Source organism: Patagioenas fasciata, chromosome 23 (genome assembly GCF_037038585.1).
Source record: "Patagioenas fasciata isolate bPatFas1 chromosome 23, bPatFas1.hap1, whole genome shotgun sequence".
NCBI lineage: Eukaryota > Metazoa > Chordata > Aves > Columbiformes > Columbidae > Patagioenas > Patagioenas fasciata.
The window spans coordinates 8,062,572-8,082,979 of record NC_092542.1 but is presented as its reverse complement, the minus strand read 5'-3'; the positions used below and the strand labels follow the sequence as shown (position 1 = coordinate 8,082,979).

Below are 20,408 nucleotides of genomic sequence, written 5' to 3'. Positions count from 1 at the left end.
ATTGTGAGTTCCTGGAGACCCCCTTGTCCCCAGGTCCCATTGTGACATCCTGGGCAGCCTCTTTGTCCCCAGGGCCCCTTGTGACATCCTGGGGACCTCCTTGTCCCCAGGACCCATCCTGGCACCGTGGAGACCTCCCTTGTTACTGGGGACCCATTGTGACACCATGGGGACCTCCCATTGTCCTCAGGGCCCATTGAGACATCCTGGGGACCCCCTTTGTCACTGGGGACCCAATGTGACATCCCAGGAACCCCATTGTCCCAAGGGCCCATTGTGACATCCTGGGGACCCCCCTTTGTCTCCAGGACATATTGTGACACCGTGGGGACCACATTAGTCCCCAGGGCCCATTGTGATATCCTAGGGATCCCCTCTTGTCCCCAGGGCCCATTGTGACGTCCCAGGACCCCCCATTGTCCCCAGGGCCCATTGTGACCTCCTCGGCACCCCCTTGTCCCTAGGGCCCATTGTGACATTCACGGGACCCCTTTTTGTCCTCAGGACTCATTGTGACATCCTGGGGACCCTCCTTGTCCCCAGAGCCCATTGTGACATCCAGGGGACCCCCTTTGTCCCCAGGGCCCATTGTGACATCCTGGGGTCCCCCCTTTGTCCCCAGGGCCCATTGAAATGTCCCAGGACCACCGTTTGTCCCCAGGGTTCATTATGACATCCTGGGGACCCCATTTGTCCCCACGGCCCATTGTGACATCTGGGGGACGCCCTTGTCCCCAGGACCCATCGTGGCACCGTGGGGACCCTCCTTGTCACTTGGGCCCATGGTGACATCCTGGGCACCCCTTTTGTCCCCACAGCCCATTGTGGCACCATGGGGACCCCCTTTGTCACTGGGGCCCATTGTGACATCCCAGGATTCCACTTTGTCCCCAGGGCTCGTTCTGACACCTTGGGGACTCCCATTGTCCCCAGGGCCCATTGTGACATCTGGGGGACGCCCTTGTCCCCAGGACCCATCGTGGCACCGTGGGGACCCTCCTTGTCACTTGGGCCCATTGTGACATCCTGGGCACCCCTTTTGTCCCCACAGCCCATTGTGGCACCATGGGGACCCCCTTTGTCACTGGGGCCCATTGTGACATCCCAGGACCCCACATTGTCCCCAGGGCCCTTGTGACATCCTGGGGACCCCACTTGTCCCCAGGACCCATTGTGACACTATAGGGACCCCCCCTTGTGCCCAGTGACCATTGTGACACCGTGGGTACCACCCTTGTCCGCAGGGCTCATTGTGACATCCTGGGGACACCCCCTTGTCTCCAGGGCCCATTGTGACATCCTGGGAATCCCTCCTTGTCCCCAGGGCCCATTTTGACATTCAGGGGACCCCCCATTGTCCCCAGGGCCCATTGTGACATCCTCGGCACCTCCTTGTCCCCAGGGCCCATTGTGACATTCAGGGGACCCCACATTGTCCCCAGGGCCCATTGTGACATCCAAGGGACCCCCCCTTGTCCCCAGGGCCAATTGTGACGTCCCAGGACCCCCCACTGTCCCCAGGGCCCATTGTGACATTCAGGGGACCCCCCTTTGTCCCCAGGGCCCATTCTGATACCGTCGGGACCCCCTTTGTCCCCAGGGCCCATTGTGACATCCTGGGGGACCCTCCTTGTCCCCAGAGCCCATTGTGACATCCAGGGGACCCCCTTTGTCCCCAGGGCCCATTGTGGCACCTTGAGGACCCTCTTTATCACTGGGGCCCATTGTGACATCCCGGGACCCCCTTTGTCCCCAGGGCCCATTGTGACATCCTGGGGGACCCTCCTTGTCCCCAGAGCCCATTGTGACATCCCAGGACCCCACTTTGTCCCCAGGGCTTATTGTGACACCATGGGAATCTCCCTTGTCCCCAGGGCCCATTGTGACATCCCATGACCCCCCTTAGTCCCCAGTGCTATTGTGAAATCCTGGGGACCCCTTTTGTCCCCAGGGCCCATTGTGGCACCATGGGGAACCCCTTTGTCACTGGGGGCCATTGTGACATTCCAGGATTCCACTTTGTCCCCAGGGCTCGTTCTGACACCTTGGGGACTCCCATTGTCCCCAGGGCCCATTGTGACATCCTGGGCAACCCCATTGTCCCCAGGGCCCATTGTGACATCCTGGGGACCCCCATTGTCCCCAAGGCCCATTGTGACATTCCAGGACCCCCCATTGTCCCCAGGGCCCATTGTGACATCCACTGCACCCCCTTGTCCCCAGGGCCCACTGTGACATTCAGTGGACCCCCCCTTGTCACTGGGGCCCATTGTGACGTCCCAGGACCCCCCATTGTCCCCAGGGCCCATTGTGACGTCCCAGGACCCCCCATTGTCCCCAGGACCCATTGTGACATTCAGGGGGCCCCTTTGTCACTGGGACCCATTGTGACATCCCAGGACCCCACATTGTCCCCAGGACACATTGTGACATCCTGGGGACCCCACTTGTCCCCAGGACCCATTGTGACACTATGGGGACCCCCCCTTGTGCCCAGGGCCCATTGTGACACCGTGGGTACCACCCTTGTCCGCAGGGCTCATTGTGACATCCCAGGACCCACCTTTGTCCCCAGGGCCCATTCTGATACCGTGGGGATCCCCTTTGTCCCCAGAGCCCATTGTGACATCGCAGGACCCCCCTGGGCCCCAGGGCGCATTTTGACATCCTGGGGATGCCCCCTTGTCACCGGGACCCATTGTGACGTCCCAGGACCCCCCATTGTCTCCAGGGCTCATTGTGACATCCTGGGGATCCCTGCTTGGCCCCAGAGCCCATTGTGACATCTTATGACCCCCCCTTGTCCCCAGGGCCCATTGTGACATCCTGGGGATCCCTCCTTGTCCCCAGGGCCCATTGTGACGTCCCAGGACCCCCATTGTCCTTAGGACCCATTGTAACATTCAGGGAACCCCTTTGTCACTGGGGCCCATTGTGACATCCCAGGACCCCACATTGTCCCCAGGGCCCATTGTGACATCCTGGGGACCCCATTTTCCCCAGGACCCATTGTGACACTATGGGGAACCCCCCTTGTTCCCAGGGCCCATTGTGACACCGTGGGTACCACCCTTGACCGCAGGGCTCATTGTGACATCGCAGGACCCCCCTTTGTCCCCAGAGCCCATTGTGACATCCTGGAGACCCCCCCTTGTCCCCAGGGCCCATTGTGACGTCCCAGGACCCCCCATTGTTCCCAGGGCCCATTGTGATGTCCTGGGGAGCCCCCTCTGTTCCCAGGGCTCATTGTGACTTTCAGGGGACCCCCCCTTGTTCCCAGGGCTCATTGTGACGTCCTAGGGCCCCTCTGTGTCGCCAAGGCCCATTGTGACATCCCATGACCCCCCTTTGTCCCCAGTGCTATTGCGAAATCCTGGGGACCCCTTTTGTCCCCAGGGCCCATTGTGACACCATGGGGAACCCCTTTGTCACTGGGGGCCATTGTGACATTCCAGGATTCCACTTTGTCCCCAGGGCTCGTTCTGACACCTTGGGGACTCCCATTGTCCCCAGGGCCCATTGTGACGTCTTAGGACCCCCCATTTTCCCCAGGCCCCATTGTGACATTCAGGGCACCCCCTTGTCCCCAGGGCCCATTGTGACATTCCGGGGACGCCTCTTTGTACCCAGGGCACACTGTGACATCCTGGGGACCCCCCCTTGTCACTGGGGCCCATTGTGACGTCCCAGGACCCCCCATTGTCCCCAGGGCCCATTGTGACATCCTGGGGATCCCTCCTTGTCCCCAGGGCCCATTGTGACGTCCCAGGACCCACCATTGTCCCCAGGACCCATTGTGACATTCAGGGGGCCCCTTTGTCCCCAGGGCCCATTATGACATCCCAGGACCCCCCATTGTCCCCAGGGCCCATTGTGACGTCCCAGGACCCCCCATTGTCCCCAGGGCCCATTGTGACATCCTCAGCACCCCCTTGTCCCCAGGGCCCATTGTGACATTCAGGGGACCCCTCTTTTTCCCCAGGGCCCATTGTGACATCCTGGGGACCCCCCCTTGTCCCCAGGGCCCATTGTGACGTCCCAGGACCCGCCATTGTCCCCAGGGCCCATTGTGACATCCTGGGGATCCCTGCTTGTCCCCAGGGCCCATTGGGACGTCCCAGGACCCCCATTGTCCCCAGGGCCCATAGTGACATTCTGGGGATCCCTCCTTGTCCCCAGGGCCAATTGGGACGTCCCAGGACCCCCATTGTCCCCAGGGCCCATTGTGACATCCTCTGCACCCCCTTGTCCCCAGGGCCCATTGTGACATTCAGGGGACCCCTCTTAGTCCCCAGGGCCCATTGTGACATCCTGGGGACCCCACTTGTCCCCAGGACCCATTGTGACACTATGGGGACCCCCCCTTGTGCCCAGTGCCCATTGTGACACCGTGGGTACCACCCTTGTCTGCAGGGCTCATTGTTTCATCCCAGGACCCCCCATTGTCCCCAGGGCCCATTGTGACATTCAGGGGACCCCCCTTTGTCCCCAGGGCCCATTCTTATACCATGGGGACCCCCTTTGTCCCCAGGGCCCATTGTGACATGCTGGGGACGCTCTTTGTCCCCAGGGCCCATTGTGACATCCTGGGGACCCTCCTTGTCCCCAGAGCCCATTGTGACATCCAGGGGACCCCCTTTGTCCCCAGGGCCCATTGTGGCACCATAGGGACCCCCTTTGTCACTAGGGCCCATTGTCACATCCCAGGACCCCCCCTAGTCCCCAGGGCCCATTGTGACATCCTGGGGACCCTCCTTGTCCCCAGAGCCCATTGTGACATCCAGGGGACCCCCTTTGTCCCCAGGGCCCATTGTGGCACCATAGGGACCCCCTTTGTCACTTGGGCCCATTGTGACATCCCAGGACCCCCCCTGGTCCCCAGGCCTCATTGTGACATCCTGGGGACCCCTTTGTCCCAAGACTTCATTGTGACATCCTGGGGACCCCCCTTGTCCTCAGGGTCCATTGTGACAGCCCAGGACCTTACATTGTCCCCAGGGCCCGTTGTGACATCCTGGGGCCACCCCCTTGCTCCCAGGGCCCGTTGTGTCACTGTGGGGACACCCCGTTTGTCCCCAGGGCCCATTGTGACATCCCAGGACCCCCCTTTGTACCCAGGGCCATTGTAGCACCATGGGGTCCCCTTTGACCCCATGGCCCATTGTGGCACCATGGCAACCCCTTTTGTCCCCAGGGCCCATTGTGACATTCTTGGACCCAACTTTGTCCCCAGGGCCTATTGTGACACCATGGGGACCCCGCCTTGTCCTCAGGACTCATTCTCACATCCTGGACACCCCCCATTGTCCCCAGGGCCCATTGTGACATCCACTGCACCCCCTTGTCCCCAGGTCCCATTGTGACATTCAGGGGACCCCTCTTTGTCCCCAGGGCCCATTGTGACATCCTGGGGACCCCCCCTTGTCCCCAGGGCCCATTGTGACGTCCCAGGACCCCCCACTGTCCCCAGGGCCCATTGTGACATCCTGGGGACCCTCCTTGTCCCCAGAGCCCATTGTGAAATCCTGGGGACCCCCTTTGTCCCCAGGGCCCATTGTGGCACCATGAGGACCCTCTTTGTCACTGGGGGCCATTGTGACATTCCAGGATTCCACTTTGTCCCCAGGGCTCGTTCTGACACCTTGGGGACTCCCATTGTCCCCAGGGCCCATTGTGACATCCCATGACCCCCCTTTGTCCCCAGTGCTATTGTGAAATCCTGGGGACCCCTTTTGTCCCCAGGGCCCATTGTGACACCATGAGGAACCCCTTTGTCACTGGGGGCCATTGTGACATTCCAGGATTCCACTTTGTCCCCAGGGCTCGTTCTGACACCTTGGGGACTCCCATTGTCCCCAGGGCCCATTGTGACATCCTGGGCAACCCCATTGTCCCCAGGGCCCATTGTGACATCCTGGGGACCCCCATTGTCCCCAGGGCCCATTGTGACAATCCAGGACCCCCCATTGTCCCCAGGGCCCATTGTGACATCCACTGCACCCCCTTGTCCCCAGGGCCCATTGTGACATTCAGGGGACCCCCCCTTGTCACTGGGGCCCATTGTGACGTCCCAGGACCCCCCATTGTCCCCAGGGCCCATTGTGACATCCTGGGGATCCCTCCTTGTCCCCAGGGCCCGTTGTGACGTCCCAGGACCCCCCATTGTCCCCAGGGCCCATTGTGACATTCAGGGGACCCCCCCTTGTCACTGGGGCCCATTGTGACGTCCCAGGACCCCCCATTGTCCCCAGGGCCCATTGTGACATCCTGGGGATCCCTCCTTGTCCCCAGGGCCCGTTGTGACGTCCCAGGACCCCCCATTGTCCCCAGGGCCCATTGTCACATTCAGGGGACCCCCTTTGTCACTGGGGCCCATTGTGACACCATGGAGACCCCCGCTTGTCCTCAGGCTCCATTGTGACATCCTGGGCACCCCCCATTTTCCCCAGGACCCATTGTGACATCCTGGCCACCCCCTTGCTTCCAGGGCCCGTTGTGGCACCATGGGGACACCCCCTTTGTCCCCAGGGCCCATTGTGACATCCCAGGACCCCCCTTTGTCCCCAGGGCCCATTGTAGCACCATGGGGACCCCCTTTGACCCCAGGGCCCATTGTGGTACTATGGCAACCCCTTTTGTCCCCAGGGCCCATTGTGACATTCTTGGACCCCACTTTGTCCCCAGGGCCTATTGTGACACCATGGGGACCCCTCCTTGCCACTGGGGACCCATTGTGACACCATGGGGACCCCCCCTTGTCCTCAGGAGTCATTCTGACATCCTGGACACCCCCCATTGTCCCCAGGGCCCATTGTGACATCCACTGCACCCCCCTGTCCCCAGGGCCCATTGTGACATTCAGGGGACTCCTCTTTGTCCCCAGGGCCCATTGTGACATCCTGGGGATCCCTCCTTGTCTTCAGGGCCCATTGTGATGTCCGAGGACCCCCCATTGTCCCCAGGGCCCATTGTGACATCCTCGGCACCCCCTTGTCCCCAGGGTCCATTGTGACACTATGGGGACCCCCCCTTGTGCCCAGGGCCCATTGTGACACTGTGGGTACCACCCTTGTCTGCAGGGCTCATTGTGACATCCCAGGACCCCCCATTGTCCCCAGGGCCCATTGTGACATTCAGGGGACCCCCCTTGTCCCCAGGGCCCATTCTGATACCGTGGGGACCCCCTTTGTCCCCAGGGCCCATTGTGACATGCTGGGGATCCTCTTTGTCCCCAGGGCCCATTGTGACATCCTGGGGACCCTCCTTGTCCCCAGAGCCCATTGTGACATCCAGGGGACCCCCTCTGTCCCCAGGGCCCATTGTGGCACCATAGGGACCCCCTTTGTCTCTGGGGCCCATTGTGACATCCCAGGACCCCCCCTGGTCCCCAGGGCCCATTGTGAACATCCTGGGGACCCCCTTTGTCCCAAGACTTCATTGTGACATCCTGGGGACCCCCCTTGTCCTCAGGGTCCGTTGTGACAGCCCAGGACCTTACATTGTCCCCAGGGCCCATTGTGATATCTGGGGGACCCCCTTGTTCCCAAGGCCCATTGTGACATCCTGGGGACCCCCCCTTGTCCCCAGGGCCCATTGTGACATCCCAGGACCTTACTTTGTCCCCAGGGCCCATTGTGACATCCTGGCGACCCCCCCTTGTCCCCAGGGCCCATTGTGACATCCTGGGGATCCCTCCTTGTCCCCAGGGCCCATTGTGACATCCCAGGACCCCCCATTGTCCCCAGGGCCCATTGTGACATCCTGGGGATCCCTCCTAGTCCCCAGGGCCCATTGTGACGTCCCAGGACCCCCCAATGTCCCCAGGGCCCATTGTGACATTCAGGGGACCCCCTTTGTCACTGGGGCCCATTGTGACGTCCCAGGACCCCCCATTGTTCCCAGGGCCCATTGTGATGTCCTTGGGAGCCCCCTCTCTTCCCAGGGCTCATTGTGACTCTCAGGGGACCCCATCTTGTCGCCAGGGCTGATTGTGACGTCCTAGGGCCCCTCTGTGTCCCCAGGGCCCATTGTGACGTCCCAGGACCCCCATTGTCCCCAGGGCCCATTGTGACATCCTGGGGACCCCTCTTTGTCCCCAGGGCCCATTCTGACATCCTGGGGATCCCTCCTTGTCCCCAGGGCCCATTGTGACGTCCCAGGACCCCCCATTGTCCCCAGGGCCTATTGTGACATTCAGGGGACCCCCTTTGTCACTGGGGCCCATTGTGACACCATGGAGACCCCCGCTTGTCCTCAGGGTCCATTGTGACATCCTGGGCACCCCCTTGCTCCCAGGGCCCGTTGTGGCACCATGGGGACACCCCCTTTGTCCCCAGGGCCCATTGTGACATGCCAGGACCCCCTTTTGTCCCCAGGGCCCATTGTAGCACCATGGGGACCCCCTTTGACCCCAGGGTCCATTGTGGCACCATGGCAACCCCTTTTGTCCCCAGGGCCCATTGTGACATTCTTGGACCCCACTTTGCCCCCAGGGCCTATTGTGACACCATGGGGACCCCTCCTTGTCACTGGGGACCCATTGTGACAGCATGGGGACCACCCCTTGTCCTCAGGGCCTATTGTGAACATCCTGGGGAACCTCCATTGTCCCCAGAGCCCATTGTGAGTTCCTGGAGACCCCCTTGTCCCCAGGTCCCATTGTGACATCCTGGGGAGCCTCTTTGTCCCCACGGCCCATTGTGACATCCTGGGGACCTCCTTGTCCCCAGGACCCATCCTGGCACTGTGGAGACCTCCCTTGTCACTGGGGACCCATTGTGACACCATGGGGACCTCCCATTGTCCTCAGGGCCCATTGAGACATCCTGGGGACCCCCTTTGTCACTGGGGACCCATTGTGACATCCCAGGAACCCCATTGTCCCAAGGGCCCATTGTGACATCCTGGGGACCCCTCTTTGTCTCCATGACATATTGTGACACCGTGGGGACCACATTAGTCCCCAGGACCCATTGTGACATCCTAGGAATCCCCTCTTGTCCCCAGGGCCCATTGTGACATCCCAGGACCCCCCTTTGTCCCCAGGGCTCATTGTGACATTCTAGGACCCCACTTTGTCCCCAGGGCCTATTGTGACACCATGGGGAACCCTCCTTGTCACTGGGGACCCATTGTGACACCATGGGGACCCCCGCTTTGTCCCCAGTGCCCATTGTGACATCCTGCCCACCCCCCTTTGTCCCCAGGGTCCATTGTGACATCCTGGGCAACCCCATTGTCCCCAGGGCCCATTGTGACATCTAGGGGGACGCCCTTGTCCCCAGGACCCATCGTGGCACCGTGGGGACCCCCATTGTCCCCAGGGCCCATTGTGACGTCCCAGGACCCCCATTGTCCCCAGGGCCCATTGTGACATCCCAGGACCCCACTTTGTCCCCAGGGCTTATTGTGACACCATGGGGATCTCCCTTGTCCCCAGGGCCCATTGTGACATCCTCGGCACCCCCTTGTCCCCAGGGCCCATTGTGACATTCAGGGGACGCCTCTTTGTCCCCAGGGCCCATTGTGACATCCTGGGGATCCCTCCTTGTCCCCAGGGCCCATTGTGACGTCCCGGGACCCCCCATTGTCCCCAGGGCCCATTGTGACTTTCAGGGGACCCCACTTGTCCCCAGGACCCATTGTGACACTATAGGGACCCCACCTTGTGCCCAGTGCCCATTGTGACACCGTGGGTACCACCCTTGTCCGCAGGGCCCATTGTGACATCCTGGGGACACCCCCTTGTCCCCAGGGCCCATTGTGACGTCCTGGGAATCCCTCCTTGTCCCCAGGGCCCATTGTGACATCCAGGGGACCCCCCCTTGTCCCCAGGGCCCATTGTGACGTCCCAGGACCCGCCATTGTCCCCAGGGCCCATTGTGACATCCTGGGGATCCCTCCTTGTCCCCAGGGCCCATTGTGACGTCCCAGGACCCCCCATTGTCCCCAGGGCCCATTGTGACATTCAGGGGCCCCCGTTTGTCACTGGGGCCCATTTTGACATTCAGGGGACCCACCATTGTCCTCAGGGCCCATTGTGACTTTCAGGGGACCCCACTTGTCCCCAGGACCCATTGCGACACTATAGGGACCCCCCCTTGTGCCCAGTGCCCATTGTGACACCGTGGGTACCACCCTTGTCCGCAGGGCCCATTGTGACATCCTGGGGATCCCTCCTTGTCCCCAGGGCCCATTGTGACGTCCCAGGACCCCCCATTGTCCCCAGGGCCCATTGTGACATTCAGGGGACCCCCTTTGTCACTGGGGCCCATTGTGAAATCCCAGGACCCCACATTGTCCCCAGGGCCCATTGTGACATCCTGGGGACACCCCCTTTGTCCCCAGTGCCCATTGTGACATCCTGCGGACCCCCCTTTGTCCCCAGGGCCCATTTTGACATTCAGGGGACCCCCCATTGTCCCCAGGGCCCATTGTGACATCCTCGGCACCCCCTTGTCACTGGGGCCCATTGTGACATTCAGGGGACCCCACATTGTCCCCAGGGCCCATTGTGACATCCTGGGGACCCCACTTGTCCCCAGGACCCATTGTGACACTATGGGGACCCCCCCTTGTGCCCAGGGCCCATTGTGACACCGTGGGTACCACACTTGTCTGCAGGGCTCATTGTGACATCCCAGGACCCCCCATTGTCCCCAGGGCCCATTCTGATACCGTGGGGACCCCCTTTGTCCCCAGGGCCCATTGTGACATCCTGGGGACCCTCCTTATCCCCAGAGCCCATTGTGACATCCCAGGACCCCCCCTAGTCCCCAGGGCCCATTGTGACATCCTGGGGACGCTCTTTGTCCCCAGGGCCCATTGTGACATCCTGGGGACCCTCCTTGTCCCCAGAGCCCATTGTGACATCCAGGGGACCCCCTTTGTCCCCAGGGCCCATTGTGGCACCATAGGGACCCCCTTTGTCACTGGGGCCCATTGTGACATCCTGGGGACCCCCCCTGGTCCCCAGGCCCCATTGTGACATCCTGGGGACCCCCTTTGTCCCAAGACTTCATTGTGACATCCTAGGGACCCCCCTTGTCCTCAGGGTCCATTGTGACAGCCCAGGACCTTACATTGTCCCCAGGGCCCATTGTGATATCTGGGGGACCCCCTTGTTCCCAAGGCCCATTGTGACATCCTGGGGACCCACCCTTGTCCCCAGGGCCCATTGTGACATCCTGGGGATCCCTCCTTGTCCCCAGGGCCCATTGTGACATCCTGGGGATCCCTCCTTGTCTCCAGGACCCATTGTGATGTCCCAGGACCCCCCATTGTCCCCAGGGCCCATTGTGACATCCTCTGCACCCCCTTGTCCCCAGGGCCCTTTGTGACATTCAGGGGACCCCTCTTTGTCCCCAGGGCCCATTCTAACATCCTGGGGATCCCTCCTTGTCCCCAGGGCCCATTGTGACGTCCCAGGACCCCCCATTGTCCCCAGGACCTATTGTGACATTCAGGGGACCCCCTTTGTCACTGGGGCCCATTGTGACACCATGGAGACCCCCGCTTGTCCTCAGGGTCCATTGTGACATCCTGGGCACCCCCCATTTTCCCCAGGACCCATTGTGACATCCTGGCCACCCCCTTGCTCCCAGGGCCCGTTGTGACATCCTCTGCACCCCTTTGTCCCCAGGGCCCATTGTGACATCCCAGGACCCCCCTTTGTCCCCAGGGCCCATTGTAGCACCATGGGGACCCCCTTTGACCCCAGGGCCCATTGTGGCACCATGGCAACCCCTTTTGTCCCCAGGGCCCATTGTGACATTCTTGGACCCCACTTTGTCCCCAGGGCCTATTGTGACACCATGGGGACCCCTCCTTGTCACTGGGGACCCATTGTGACACCATGGGGACCCCTCCTTGTCACTGGGGACCCATTGTGACACCATGGGGACCCCCCCTTGTCCTCAGGACTCATTCTCACATCCTGGACACCCCCCATTGTCCCCAGGGCTCATTGTGACATCCACTGCAACCCCTTGTCCCCAGGGCCCATTGTGACATTCAGGGGACCCCTCTTTGTCCCCAGGGCCCATTGTGACATCCTGGGGACCCCCCCTTGTCCCCAGGGCCCATTGTGACGTCCCAGGACCCGACATTGTCCCCAGGGCCCATTGTGACATCCTGGGGACACCCCCTTGTCCCCAGGGCCCATTGTGACGTCCCAGGACCCCCCCTTGTCCCCAGGGCCCATTGTGACGTCCCAGGACCCCCCATTGTCCCCAGGACCCATTGTGACATTCAGGGGACCCCCTTTGTCACTGGGGCCCATTGTGAAATCCCAGGACCCCACATTGTCCCCAGGGCCCATTGTGACATCCTGGGGACCCCCCCTTTGTCCCCAGTGCCCATTGTGACATCCTGCGGACCCCCCTTTGTCCCCAGGGCCCATTTTGACATTCAGGGGACCCACCATTTTCCTCAGGGCCCATTGTGCGGTCCCAGGACCCCCCATTGTCCCCAGGGCCCATTGTGACATCCTCGGCACCCCCTTGTCCCCAGGGTCCATTGTGACACTATGGGGACCCCCCCTTGTGCCCAGGGCCCATTGTGACACTGTGGGTACCACCCTTGTCTGCAGGGCTCATTGTGACATCCCAGGACCCCCCATTGTCCCCAGGGCCCATTGTGACATTCAGGGGACCCCCCTTGTCCCCAGGGCCCATTCTTATACCGTGGGGACCCCCTTTGTCCCCAGGGCCCATTGTGACATCCTGGGGACCCCCTTTGTCCCAAGACTTCATTGTGACATCCTAGGGACCCCCCTTGTCCTCAGGGTCCATTGTGACAGCCCAGGACCTTACATTGTCCCCAGGGCCCATTGTGACATCCCAGGACCCCCCATTGTCCCCAGAACCCATTGTGACATCCTCGGCACTCCCTTGTCCCCAGGGCCCATTGTGACATCCTGGGGACCCTCCTTATCCCCAGAGCCCATTGTGACATCCAGGGGACCCCCTTTGTCCCCAGGGCCCATTGTGGCACCATAGGGACCCCCTTTGTCATTAGGGCCCATTGTGACATCCCAGGACCCCCCCTAGTCCCCAGGGCCCATTGTGACATCCTGGGGACGCTCTTTGTCCCCAGGGCCCATTGTGACATCCTGGGGACCCCTCTTTGTCCCCAGGGCCCATTCTGACATCCTGGGGATCCCTCCTTGTCCCCAGGGCCCATTGTGACGTCCCAGGACCCCCCATTGTCCCCAGGGCCTACTGTGACATTCAGGGGATCCCCTTTGTCACTGGGGCCCATTGTGACACCATGGAGACCCCCGCTTGTCCTCAGGGTCCATTGTGACATCCTGGGCACCCCCTTGCTCCCAGGGCCCGTTGTGGCACCATGGGGACACCCCCTTTGTCCCCAGGGCCCATTGTGACATGCCAGGACCCCCTTTTGTCCCCAGGGCCCATTGTAGCACCATGGGGACCCCCTTTGACCCCAGGGCCCATTGTGGCACCATGGCAACCCCTTTTGTCCCCAGGGCCCATTGTGACATTCTTGGACCCCACTTTGTCCCCAGGGCCTATTGTGACACCATGGGGACCCCTCCTTGTCACTGGGGACCCATTGTGACACCATGGGGACCCCCCCTTGTCCTCAGGACTCATTCTCACATCCTGGACACCCCCCATTGTCCCCAGGGCCCATTGTAACATCCACTGCACCCCCTTGTCCCCAGGGCCCATTGTGACATTCAGGGGACCCCTCTTTGTCCCCAGGGCCCATTGTGACATCCTGAAGACCCCCCCTTGTCCCCAGGGCCCATTGTGACGTCCCAGGACCCGACATTGTCCCCAGGGCCCATTGTGACATCCTCTGCACCCCCTTGTCCCCAGGGCCCATTGTGACATCCCAGGACCCCACATTGTCCCCAGGGCCCATTGTGACTTTCAGGGGACCCCACTTGTCCCCAGGACCCATTGTGACACTATAGGGACCCCCCCTTGTCCCAGTGACCATTGTGACACCGTGGGTACCACCCTTGTCCGCAGGGCCCATTGTGACATCCTGGGGACACCCCCTTGTCCCCAGGGCCCATTGTGACATCCTGGGAATCCCTCCTTGTCCCCAGGGCCCATTGTGACATCCTGGGGACCCCCCCTTGTTCCCAGGGCCCACTGTGACGTCCCAGGACCCGCCATTGTCCCCAGGGCCCGGTGTGACATCCTGGGGTGCCCTCCTTGTCCCCAGGGCCCATTGTGACGTCCCAGGACCCCCCATTGTCCCCAGGGCCCATTGTGACATCCAGGGGACCCCATTGTCCCCAGGGCCCATTGTGGCACCATGAGGACCCTCTTTGTCACTGGAGCCCATTGTGACATCCCATGACCCCCCTTTGTCCCCAGTGCTATTGTGAAATCCTGGGGACTCCTTTTGTCCCCACGGCCCATTGTGACACCATGGGGAACCCCTTTGTCACTGGGGGCCATTGTGACATTCCAGGATTCCACTTTGTCCCCAGGGCTCGTTCTGACACCTTGGGGACTCCCATTGTCCCCAGGGCCCATTGTGACATCCTGGGCAACCCCATTGTCCTCAGGGCCCATTGTGACATCCTGGGGACGCCCTTGTCCCCAGGACCCATCGTGGCACCGTGGGGACCCTCCTTGTCACTTGGGCCCATTGTGACACCATGGGGACGCCCCCCTTTGTCCCCAGTGCCCATTGTGACATCCTGCGGACCCCCCTTTGTCCCCAGGGCCCATTGTGACATTCATGGGACCCACCATTGTCCTCAGGGCCCATTGTGACATCCCAGGACCCCCCATTGTCCCCAGGGCCCATTGTGACATCCTCGGCACCCCCTTGTGCCCAGGGCCCATTGTGACATTCAGGGGACCCCTCTTTGTCCCCAGGGCCCATTGTGACGTCCTGGGGACCCCCCCTTGTCCCCAGGGCCCATTGTGACGTCCCAGGACCCGCCATTGTCCCCAGGGCCCATTGTGACATCCTGGGTATCCCTCCTTGTCCCCAGGGCCCATTGTGACGTCCCAGGACCCCCCATTGTCCCCAGGGCCCATTGTGACATTCAGGGGCCCCCGTTTGTCACTGGGGCCCATTGTGACATCCCAGGACCCCACATTGTCCCCAGGGCCCATTGTGACTTTCAGGGGACCCCACTTGTCCCCAGGACCCATTGTGACACTATAGGGACCCCCCCTTGTCCCAGTGACCATTGTGACACCGTGGGTACCACCCTTGTCCGCAGGGCCCATTGTGACATCCTGGGGACACCCCCTTGTCCCCAGGGCCCATTGTGACATCCTGGGAATCCCTCCTTGTCCCCAGGGCCCATCGTGACATTCAGGGGACCCCTCTTTGTCCCCAGGGCCCATTGTGACATCCTGGGGACCCCCCCTTGTTCCCAGGGCCCACTGTGACGTCCCAGGACCCGCCATTGTCCCCAGGGCCCTGTGTGACATCCTGGGGTGCCCTCCTTGTCCCCAGGGCCCATTGTGACGTCCCAGGACCCCCCATTGTCCCCAGAGCCCATTGTGACATCCAGGGGACCCCCTTTGTCACTGGGGCCCATTGTGGCACCATGAGGACCCTCTTTGTCACTGGGGCCCATTGTGACATCCCAGGACCCCCCCTGGTCCCCAGGGCCCATTGTGACATCTGGGGGACCCCCCTTGTCCTCAGGGTCCATTGTGACAGCCCAGGACCTTACTTTGTCCCCAGGGCCCATTGCGATATCTGGGGGACCCCCTTGTCCCCAGGGCCCATTGTGACACCATGGGGACCCCCCTTTGTCCCCAGGGCCCATTGTGACATCCTGGGGTCCCCCCTTTGTCCCCAGGGCCCATTGAAATGTCCCAGGACCACCCTTTGTCCCCAGGGCTTATTGTGACACCATGGGGATCTCCCTTGTCCCCAGGGCCCATTGTGACATCCCACGACCCCCCTTTGTCCCCAGTGCTATTGTGAAATCCTGGGGACCCCTTTTGTCCCCAGGGCCCATTGTGGCACCATGGGGAACCCCTTTGTCACTGGGGGCCATTGTGACATTCCAGGATTCCACTTTGTCCCCAGGGCTCGTTCTGAACACCTTGGGGCCTCCCATTGTCCCCAGGGCCCATTGTGACATCTGGGGGATGCCCTTGTCCCCAGGACCCATCGTGGCACCGTGGGGACCCTCCTTGTCACTTGGGCCCATTGTGACACCATGGGGACCCCCCCTTTATCCCCAGTGCCCATTGTGACATCCTGCGGACCCCCCTTTGTCCCCAGGGCCCATTTTGACATTCAGGGGACCCACCATTGTCCTCAGGGCCCATTGTGAGGTCCCAGGACCCCCCATTGTCCCCAGGGCCCATTGTGACATCCTCGGCACCCCCTTGTCCCCAGGGTCCATTGTGACACTATGGGGACCCCCCCTTGTGCCCAGGGCCCATTGTGACACCGTGGGTACCACCCTTGTCCCCAGGGCTCATTGTGACATCCCAGGACCCCCCATTGTCCCCAGGGCCCATTGTGACACCGTGGGGACCCCCCTTGTCCCCAGGGCCCATTCTGACACCTTGGGGACCCCCTTTGTCCCCAGGGCCCATTGTGACATCCTGGGGACCCCACCTTGTCCCCAGGGCCCATTGTGACATCCCAGGACCCCCCATTGTCCCCAGGGCCCATTGTGACATCCTCGGCACGCCCTTGTCCCCAGGGCCCATTGTGACATCCTGGGACCCCCCCCTTGTCCCCAGGGCCCATTGTGACGTCCCAGGACCCCCCATTGTCCCCAGGGCTCATTGTGACATCCTGGGGATCCCTCCTTGTCCCCAGGGCCCATTGTGATGTCCCAGGACCCCCCATTGTCTCCAGGGCCCATCGTGACATCCTCTGCACCCCCTTGTCCCCAGGGCCCATTGTGACATTCAGGGGACCCCTCTTTGTCCCCAGGGCCCATTGTGACATCCTGGCGACCCCCCCTTGTCCCCAGGACCCATTGTGACGTCCCAGGACCCCCCATTGTCCCCAGGGCCCATTGTGACATCCTGGGGATCCCTCCTTGTCCCCAGGGCCCATTGTGACGTCCCAGGACCCCCTATTGTCCCCACGACCTATTGTGACATTCAGGGGACCCCCTTTGTCACTGGGGCCCATTGTGACACCATGGAGACCCCCGCTTGTCCTCAGGGTCCATTGTGACATCCTGGGCACCCCCCATTTTCCCCAGGACCCATTGTGACATCCTGGCCATCCCCTTCCTCCCAGGGCCCGTTGTGGCACCATGGGGACACCCCCTTTGTCCCCAGGGCTCATTGTGACATCCCAGGACCCCCCTTTGTCCCCAGGGCCCATTGTAGCACCATGGGGACCCCCTTTGACCCCAGGGCCCATTGTGGCACTATGGCAACCCCTTTTGTCCCCAGGGCCCATTGTGACATTCTTGGACCCCACTTTGTCCCCAGGGCCTATTGTGACACCATGGGGACCCCTCCTTGCCACTGGGGACCCATTGTGACACCATGGGGACCCCCCCTTGTCCTCATGACTCATTCTGACATCCTGGATGCCCCCCATTGTCCCCAGGGCCCATTGTGACATCCACTGCACCCCCCTGTCCCCAGGGCCCATTGTGACATTCAGGGGACCCCTCTTTGTCCCCAGGGCCCATTGTGACATCCTGGGGACCCCCCCTTGTCCCCAGGGCCCATTGTGACGTCCCAGGACCCCCCATTGTCCCCAGGACCCATTGTGACATTCAGGGGACCCCCTTTGTCACTGGGGCCCATTGTGAAATCCCAGGACCCCACATTGTCCCTGGGGCCCATTGTGACATCCTGGGGAACCCCCTTTGTCCCCAGTGCCCATTGTGACATCCTGCGGACCCCCCTTTGTCCCCAGGGCCCATTTTGACATTCAGGGGACCCACCATTGTCCTCAGGGCCCATTGTGCGGTCCCAGGACCCCCCATTGTCCCCAGGGCCCATTGTGACATCCTCGGCACCCCCTTGTCCCCAGGGTCCATTGTGACACTATGGGGACCCCCCCTTGTGCCCAGGGCCCATTGTGACACTGTGGGTACCACCCTTGTCTGCAGGGCTCATTGTGACATCCCAGGACCCCCCATTGTCCCCAGGGCCCATTGTGACATTCAGGGGACCCCCCTTGTCCCCAGGGCCCATTCTGATACCGTGGGGACCCCCTTTGTCCCCAGGGCCCATTGTGACATCCTGGGGACCCTCCTTGTCCCCAGAGCCCATTGTGACATCCAGGGGACCCCCTTTGTCCCCAGGGCCCATTGTGGCACCATAGGGACCCCCTTTGTCACTGGGGCCCATTGTGAGATTCCAGGACCCCCGCTTTGTCCCCAGGGCCCATTGTGACATCCTGGGGACCCCCTTTGTCCCAAGACTTCATTGTGACATCCTGGGGACCCCCCTTGTCCTCAGGGTTCATTGTGACAGCCCAGGACCTTACATTGTCCCCAGGGCCCATTGTGATATCTGGGGGACCCCCTTGTTCCCAAGGCCCATTGTGACACCCTGGGGACTCCCATTGTTCCCAGGGCCCATTGTGACATCCCAGGACCCCCCATTGTCCCCAGGGCCCATTGTGACATCCTCTGCACCCCCTTGTCCCCAGGGCCCATTGTGACATTCAGGGGACCCCTCTTTTTCCCCAGGGCCCATTGTGACATCCTGGGGACCCCCCCTTGTCCCCAGGGCCCATTGTGACGTCCCAGGACCCCCCATTGTCCCCAGGACCCATTGTGACACTATGGGGACCCCCCGTTGTGCCCAGGGCCCATTGTGACACCGTGGGTACCACCCTTTTCCGCAGGGCTCATTGAGACATCCCAGGACCCCCCATTGTCCCCAGGGCCCATTGTGACATTCAGGGGACCCCCCTTTGTCCCCAGGGCCCATTCTGATACCGTGGGGACCCCCTTTGTCCCCAGGGCCCATTGTGACATGCTGGGGACGCTCTTTGTCCCCAGGGCCCATTGTGACATCCTGGGGACCCCCCCTTGTCCCCAGGGCCCATTGTGACGTCCCAGGACCCCCCATTGTCCCCAGGGCCCATTGTGATATGCTGGGGAGCCCTCTTTGTCCCCAGGGCCCATTGTGAAATTCAGGGGACCCCAACTTGTCCCCAGGGCCCATTGTGACATCCTGGGGACCCCATTGTCACCAGAGCCCATTGTGATATCCTGGCGACCGCCCTTTGTCCCCAGGGCCCATTGTGACATCCCAGGACCCCCTTTCTCCCTGTCGAGGGTTAGGATTGCGGGGTGACAATCAAACCCTGGCAGATGTGTTGTCAACCTCCTCTCCCCCCCCCAATTCCCCCTTTTGCCCCTCCCTCTCCCCCCTTCCCACTCAGCACAGGCGATCGGGAGGGGAAGAAGCACAGAGGGGAGAGAGCTGGAAAAGTTCAAGATGTTTTACCGATGCTACTGATGAGAACAGAGAAAATAATACAAATATACAAAACCCATCTTGTAAGTCTGAGCAACGGCAGGGCAGGCACCCAAAGTCCTGGATCAGACTCTGCAGCCAACCGGAGCTGGATTCAGTCTCTCACTGGCCTCCGTTCGCAGGGACGACCAGCAAGGTCCTCTCCTGATGTCGGCCATGAGGAAAAAAGGGAGAAAGGGAAAAGGGGCGAGATCCTCGTGATCTCCCACTTTTATATGAAGTATTCACGTGAATGGAATGTTATTCACCGTTGGTCAGTCTCTCGATCACCAGTTTCTCGTTGCCCCTCTCGCGAGATGTCCATCCGTGCTTGTCAATAAGTTTGCATTCCCTTGCTGGGTTTAACCAAAACATGTGTCGGGTTCTCCAGGAAAATGCAGCTGACATGAAGGCTTTGGCTGACAGGCAAATTCACTAAAAGAGAAACTTGTTTTTAACAAAACCAGGACATTCCACCCCTTATCATATGACATTCACTGAATACTTAAACCTTATCAATACAATCTATCAATACAATCTAATTAATCACTACTACTATATATATATACATATGTACATATATACACAGGAGTAATTAATCAGTGGACCATCCTTTGAAAAGTTCATTAAGTTCATTTTGTCACCACAGTCTCCCAGGGCAGGGAAAATGGTCCAAGTGCATCTCATGACCCCTGTTGGTGGGTTAAGGACACCAACTTCCAAGAAGGTGTCGGGCGCCACTCGAAGAAGCCAGCGCTGGTTTCATCACCATTGTCTTGATCTGAAAGACACTTATTAAACATTGTTAGTGCGGCAATTCACATCGTACAGTTCAGCATTGCATATTTTCACCTAAAATCCAATCCCCTTGAGGTGCACACCGAACTTCTCCATCCTTAAGCATCACCCACCAGGTGCTGCCAGGTCCCTGGGCAAAAACAATCCCACGAATAGGTTTGCCTGTGCCCGATGCAGGAGGAACCCAGACTGCCTTTCCTA

At 61.0% G+C, this 20,408-nt stretch overlaps 1 long non-coding RNA gene across 1 annotated transcript in view; it reads left to right on the top strand.

Annotated features, from left to right (window-relative positions):
• The window catches only part of LOC139825514 (uncharacterized), a 49,439-nt gene extending 29,996 nt beyond the window's left edge, over positions 1-19,443 (top strand). Inside the window, exon 3 of the long non-coding RNA XR_011735601.1 lies at positions 19,336-19,443. This is a non-coding gene — a long non-coding RNA (uncharacterized lncRNA). The remainder of the gene's footprint in view (positions 1-19,335) is intronic.
• Positions 19,444-20,408: the final 965 nt, after the last annotated feature.